Raw genomic sequence first — 7,148 nt, forward strand, 5'->3', positions numbered from 1 at the left:
AGAAACCTGCATGCTATCAAAATCCAGCATATGTTCCACTAAAATGTTTGGATATGTCACAGAAGCAGATCCACTGCCAAAAGATGTGGCAAATTACTAGCTTGAGATTCCCATTAGGAAAAACAGAGGTTACTCAGCTTTTGGGCTGCATTTGCAGTTTGCAGCTTGGCACAAACTTTGTTGTGGATACTCAGTAACCTATGGTAAGGCAGCAGCTGAAAACATTTTGAAAATGCCATTCTATGAAATAAATCTTCTGGTTATCCCACTATGAAAAGTGTATTAGTAAAATACTTCCTCCTACTCATCTTGCTCATTTGACTGATAAAACTCGACTCCAGACTTTGCAGCACAGTGACCTTGTTAGTGTTTGTAATGAAGATGGTGTGAGTCCTCATCACTGTCACTTCATTTTAAGGTCATATTTAACGTGAGTGAGTCAGTACAGCCTGAATTACATAGAAAACTCATAACCAAGTCCAAGACTTAAATATTCACTGCCCTTTCAGCATTGGCTGCTGACCAAACAGCCAGTTCTGACACAAAAAGTGTCTGTGCTTTGGCAGACATTAGCTCCTTGCTGACCTCATAAACAAAGATGATAATGTTGATGCACAATGAATATAAACCAGAGACCACCAGCAGACTTCACATTCAACATTTCAAATAGTTAATATTTCATGATAATGGTCACTGATAGGTGACACTTCTATTTAACCAGCATATTACAAAAACATTTTGAAAAACTAAGTTTAGAGGAGAAATCAGTGAACAGGTCACTGGAGGAGCTGACAGGCTCATGTGTAAATAAAACAGCTACACTGAACTGGAATGTTACTAATGAATCAAAATATTTGAAGAAATGTGCATAGTTTCTTATGATGTATTTACAGGAGGCTGAATACTATCCAGTTCCCTCAGGACCTGAGGGTGCACGTCATCAGGTTCCATGAACTACTGCACCTGCAGGTATTTTCAGGAACTTCAGAAGTTCCACCTTTGAGCTCTGAGAACTAAGACAATAAATCATTTTTATACCCTCAATGATGTCAAAATTTAAATTACACAATTTCACCTCCTGTCAACACTGGTGTGTCTGCCTACAGTACCTGGGAATGGATTGTAAAAACACCAGTTACTGTTCTTTCATCATGGTAAGTCAGCAGTAACCACCCTGGCAGGCATCCTTGTTGTAAAAGACACAGTTAAAAGCTGTTGTCACAAGTGAATTTATAGTCTAACAACATATAAACAAGAAAAATTAGAGCAATACTTGCTTATCAGCTAAACCATCTGCTATATTTAGAAAGAGAAAGTAATAATACGGAGAGCTCTTGCTTATGGCCAACTAGAAGTTGCTGGAAACATCAGTCCAGAAAGTGTTCTGTGAAAGTACTTAAAACAATAGTAAACAGAGGTGTAATTACATCATTACAGTAAGTTATAGAGGAATGCAAATTGATCTCTGATAGTTAAAACTGATTTTTTGCATAAAAAGTACCTAATAGAAAAGCCTTCCTCCTTCTACCTTTATTTCTCTCTAATTGTTGTATTTCTTTTGACATTGTCTTCTCACAGAAACTCTGAGCACTGGGAATCACCCAGAGCATACCTACAGTGACTGAAAAAAATACCACACCAGGCAAGTGCTTCTCAATTTTTGGGTTTTGTGCTTGGTCACCCCTTTTCATGGAAATTATAGAAACTTGATAGCTTAGCACATCACTCTACCACATATACAGCAGTACACCTTGTCTACACAAACAAGCCCTTTCCAATTAATTGCCGACTTGGTAATTTGAGAGTGATTTGGTCTTTTTAACTTGTAAAAAAAAAAAAAACCCAAACTGGATAGGTTAAATACCTCCTTCAAAACTCAGCTGCATTTATGGGTTAGCCCAACATATCACAAATTTTAGCCTACTGTAAAGAATGCATTTCTTTAGGAAATGTTCACAATATCTGTCATGGCTTTGTAAACAACTAATACCCAGTTGACAACACTGCTGTTATTAAATGGAGCTCTACCTATCAGCACTTCTTTCCAAGATTAAGGGAGAACAAAAATGCTCAATTGTAAGGTTTTTTTAAACTAAGACACATGCAAGTCTTTCACTTACCTCAGTCAGGGTAACAGTGTGTATAGCTGTGAACAGCTGGAAACAAGGCATCAGTGCAAAATTTTACAAATAAATATAGGAATACAAATACATTAAAAAGGCTTGTGCATGACTGAAGAATTATAAAGAGGGAAACAGCCATAAAACAATATGTGACAAGTATGTGAATCATATATATCATATGTATATTAGCATAACTGTGTTTTGAGGGCTCTTTTTTTACTCCCTCGCATATTCTCAACCACATCCTGTCCTCTTGGTGGAGAAACCAATCAGAAGACTTAAAAAAAAAAATCCCATTTTAAACTATAGAAAAAATAAGCACAAATAGGGCCGAAAAATTTAGGGTATTTTTTGGTTTTACCACCAAGTAAATTGAGTATTGCACCTGCAAGGAAAAACTGTGATTTCAAGGCTCCTAAGATATTCCTACACTCAAAGAGCTCCTTCAAGCACAAGCTTTAGCAACCAAGCAATGGCTGTTACAGTGAGATAGTTGAAAATGCAAGTAATTATAATGCTGCTTGCTGTAACTGCAAACCAACTGTCTTGGTGTCTATGATAAAAATACAGAGCTTTACACACTCCATTTTAGAGAAAGACATGAAGAAAAAATAAATAATGCAAAGTGGCTCTTACTCACTGTGCAAGTGCTGTATTCTCATGGAGCCTCCAGAGCAGGTTCTGTGTAACCAACCTTCCCTTACATATTTTAAACAGACTTTAGGGAGATTTAATTAATGCTGCAAAAGTTTAATGAAAAAAAGTAATTCTTTCAGGGTAAAATATTATTGTTAGACACTTATTTCAGCTGCTGAAATACAGATAGTACAAACGAGACTCTGCTTTCATAAGGAATCATTTACATGAAGGGTATTTTTTGAGTTATTTCACATAATGTGAAAATAAATTTATATAGGTACATTGCCAAAACTGTAATTTTGTCACTATGCACATCCAGCTACAGCTGCTTTCATGCATAACAATCTATAAATCCGTCCTCAACTCTTCATACTACCCGTGTTTTTCACTAAAAAATGACACTAATAAGCAGAGTCACAGCAGAAAAGTTCCTGCAGCACTTTTATATTCACGATGACTTAGAAGTATGAATTCCACAAGTACTGTATTACTTCCCCCTGCAATCCTAATAGCAAACCAAATGATACAACCAGAGCTACCAGGCCAAATCTGGATGCACAGGTCCACTCTTGGGTTTCAAACAGGTGCAAACATCACAGTATTTTAATTCAGCTGGAGAACAGTAACTTGAGCTGCATATGTTAACTCTCATGTTAGCATGTTAACGGTAAAAGGTTAAAAATGGTAATTACACAGTCTTAAAGACAAATTGTGGAGTGGTGGCTGACAAAATGACAACAGTAGATTGTCAGGAAGATGTTTGCACATAAAGGTATTACAGTACAAAAAGAAACTTCCATCTACTTTATCCTCTTGTTTATAACATACCATGATACACTGAAATCTTTTTAAGTGCGTAATATTTTAATACCTACCCCCTTATCTTCAATATCATCAAGGATGATCCATTAATACCATTAATAAATGCATTAGGCATTAGCAGTCTGGAGCTTGGGAAAGAATTTGATTTCTCTCATGTAATAATTTTCTCATGCCCTAATAACAAACAATACATATGTATTCAGCAGTAAAGCAATAGTTGGACAAGATCTTTCTGCCAATATAACTGATGTTGCTGCCAAGAAAAGCACTAATTCTATTAAAATTCCTTCTTAATGCTACAACTGTTTCACACCTTTCTGTGGGCCAGTTAAGACTTTCTGCCACTACACCCTGAACTAGATCTGTGAAATTATCCACTCCAAAGAACAGCTGAGGGAAGAAAGTGTCCCTTGAGCTGCATCCTGAAAAATTATTTTCAGTGCATGTTTACCTTTGGAAGTAACTCAGTTTCACACCTTAAGGAAGGCTTGCACATTTGGAAGCTTGACTGGTTTTAACAACTATCATGGGAGAATAAAAGATGCTACTTCTCCTAACAACCTTCTCCCACGGCCATCCTATGGCTATCAATGTCTGCAGCAACTCTGTAACTGCTTCCAAAGGACAATTCCTTTTACTACTCCACTTTCCTGAGACTTAGGTGGGCTCTCTGGAACCAAGGTAAGTATCTTCGGTGACTAGTAACTCTTTTAAACTAACATTATCTGTATTTCATTTCAAGGTTTTCAAGGTGTATTTGTGCTAAATACAAATGCTTCACATACCAACACCTCTTCTAGAAAATCCACACGTTATTTTTAATACTATTAACTGCTTATTTTACATCTGTAGCATGCTTTTATATTTCAGAATACCTACTTTGTGGGAGAAAGCCATTATCACAAATAAGGCAAAGTAATCATTCTTATGAAAGGCATACTTCTACAGTTGTGAAATTAGACTGACTGATGAATTATTCTATCAGAGAAATTTTTGTTAACCCATATGTTTGCCAAAAAACGTGTCATTAAATATCCATTATAAAATGTCTCGCAGCTTCTACTCACCCTTTCTCTTTTACTACTTAGCACTTAACAATTTCTTAATCTTGTGGTTAATACCTGACCTTATGCCTGAAGGGAGGTTAATTCCTAAGATGAATGCTAGACAAAAAAATTTATCATGTCAACAGAAATAGAGGATAATTTCTACAGAAAAACAATGGTTTTGTGTCATCTATGATGATCATTTTGTCTCCTGAGCGTTCTGTCCATGACAGTAGCAAAACAATTTAGGGAGTTTATGCTATTAAAAAGCTTTCATGAAGTACACACATCTGAACTTGATTATACGTAATTCCAGCATTTAAAAACAGCTGTTCACTTACTCATAAAAGAGGATTCAAAAAGCCAGTATGACTTTTATCTTGGTTCTCTCACTGTATCTCAGTGATTGGCAGTTTCAAGCCCCAAAGTAGGGCCCTGTGTATTTTGTAAAACACACCCTAACCTTTCTATGCTTCTTTCTTCCATCAAGATCACAAAAGACAGATCCTGTGCATTACTTTCCTTAGCTACCCGTGGTTTTTCTTATTTGCATTTTTTGGCATCTAGCTCAAGGAGAGAAACATTCTTTGCAGGGAAAAGTGAGTAAGAAAGCAGTACCTGAAAGAATTCATCACTGAGACATATTCACAGCAGCAAAATGTAATGTATTACTGAAGATGAAAGAGATAACCTGGCAAAAGGTAAGGTTTTTTTAAAGGAAGAAAAAAAGGTAGATATAAAAAGATGCATGTGAACTAGCAGCCTAGATTCAAAGATTCATAGATTTAAAAGCTGGAAGGTACCACTATAATCACCCTTTGTGACCCCATGCATGACACAAGCCAGGGAATTTCACCCAGTAATTAATTCTGTCATTCCCACCGCTTGTGTGTGGGTTAGATAGCCTTTTTATAAAGACACACAGTGGAGCACTTGGCATCTCCTGTGAAAATCTGCTCTGTTACCTGATTATCCTCATCATAATTAAGGTACATCCTATTTCTAGCACTTTGAAAAATACTATCTTTCATTCCTTCACCAAAATGCCAGTCAATCCCATTGGAATCTGTTACTCTAAACTCCTCCTGCATGGCTTTCTGAGGCTGGCGAGCAACTTACTTGGTATCAGTTTATGCCTTGAAGGAGAACAGGTTTTACTGTTCAGCTGTATTTCTCCAGCTGTAAAACAACTCCAGGTTTCTACCACTCTCTATCATATTTACCTAGAGATCCCTGCTTCTGTCTACAGAAAAAACATCTGCAGAGCACCAAGGATTAAATTGCTATTGCTAATGCAGATGTATAACAGGAATCTTTATGCCTCTATTCAGCATCTCCTCTGCAGCAACACCATAAAACCCACTACAGGGCGAGAAGAGCCACATTAAAATGAGAACATTTGTTATAAAGATGATAAAGCAGATTGCAGAGCACTATTGTCATATTAATTCCAATTAGAAAATGCTTGAGAAAAGGAGAACAGGGGGAGAAGAGACCTGGTTGCCTGAATAGCAATGGAAGTTACCAAGAATAGGGAAGCATCTTTCAGTAGATTTTCAGAATCAGCAAATGAGGAAAAAAAAAAAACGTACTGCAAACTCTGACAAGTAAAAATAAAAAGTCTATCTAAACAAAGGGAAAAAAATCTGAAAAACAACTAGCTAAAGAAATCACAACTAGATCCACAAGTAATGACACAAGGTGTCCTAGGGTTCTACTTCACCTACTAATGGTCAAGGACCATCAACTAATGTAATTAAGCCTCACTTCTCAAAGGCATTTTAACCTGTTTTTATTAAAGCATTACTTTGGCGAGCACAAAAATCCTGGTTTTCTATTCTTTGACAGTACGTAAATATGTAGAAAGGCTATAAAAACAAATTGCATCCTTGCAACACTGAGATGGCAGCATCAAACTCCTTTTCCTAAAATAAGAGTTTGTTTTTAAAATACTCCATGTAAGAAAACAGCTAGAGACCCCCGATTTTGTAAGTAACTTTGTTTTTCCTTTGGCAAATGCGACCACTGCTAGGGGTCTTTCTTTCCCTTCACATTGCCAAAGTTTCTTTAAATACGCCGCAATATAGTCATTAAAGGTAGTGATACCATATAAATAAATCACGTAGAAATCATCACCATCCATCATGATGGAGAGGAACCCTTTTAAAAAAAGAGCATGGAGTGAAAGGACGAGGGGGAACGGATGCAAATTAGTAGAGGAACAGGGTGAGATGGGATCTGGGGAAAGACTTCTTCCCTGTCAGGGTGTGCGGCCCTAGAACACGGCGCCCAGAGCAGCTGGGGCTGCCCCTGGATCCCTGGCAGTGTCCAAGGCCAGGTTGGACGGGGCTTGGAGGGGGCGGGGAGTGTAAAACTGGATGAGCTTTAAGGTCCCTTCCAACACAGACCACTCCGTTACTGTATTTTTTCGTCCATTTAGCGGGATCCATGAGTTCTACGTTAAAAGTGGTCCAGTGCAGCTCGCGAGACGTAGCTAAGCGGCGGGCCCCGCCAGCCC

This window comes from Corvus brachyrhynchos, unplaced genomic scaffold (assembly GCF_000691975.1).
Source record: "Corvus brachyrhynchos isolate BGI_N302 unplaced genomic scaffold, ASM69197v1 scaffold1311, whole genome shotgun sequence".
Lineage (NCBI taxonomy): Eukaryota > Metazoa > Chordata > Aves > Passeriformes > Corvidae > Corvus > Corvus brachyrhynchos.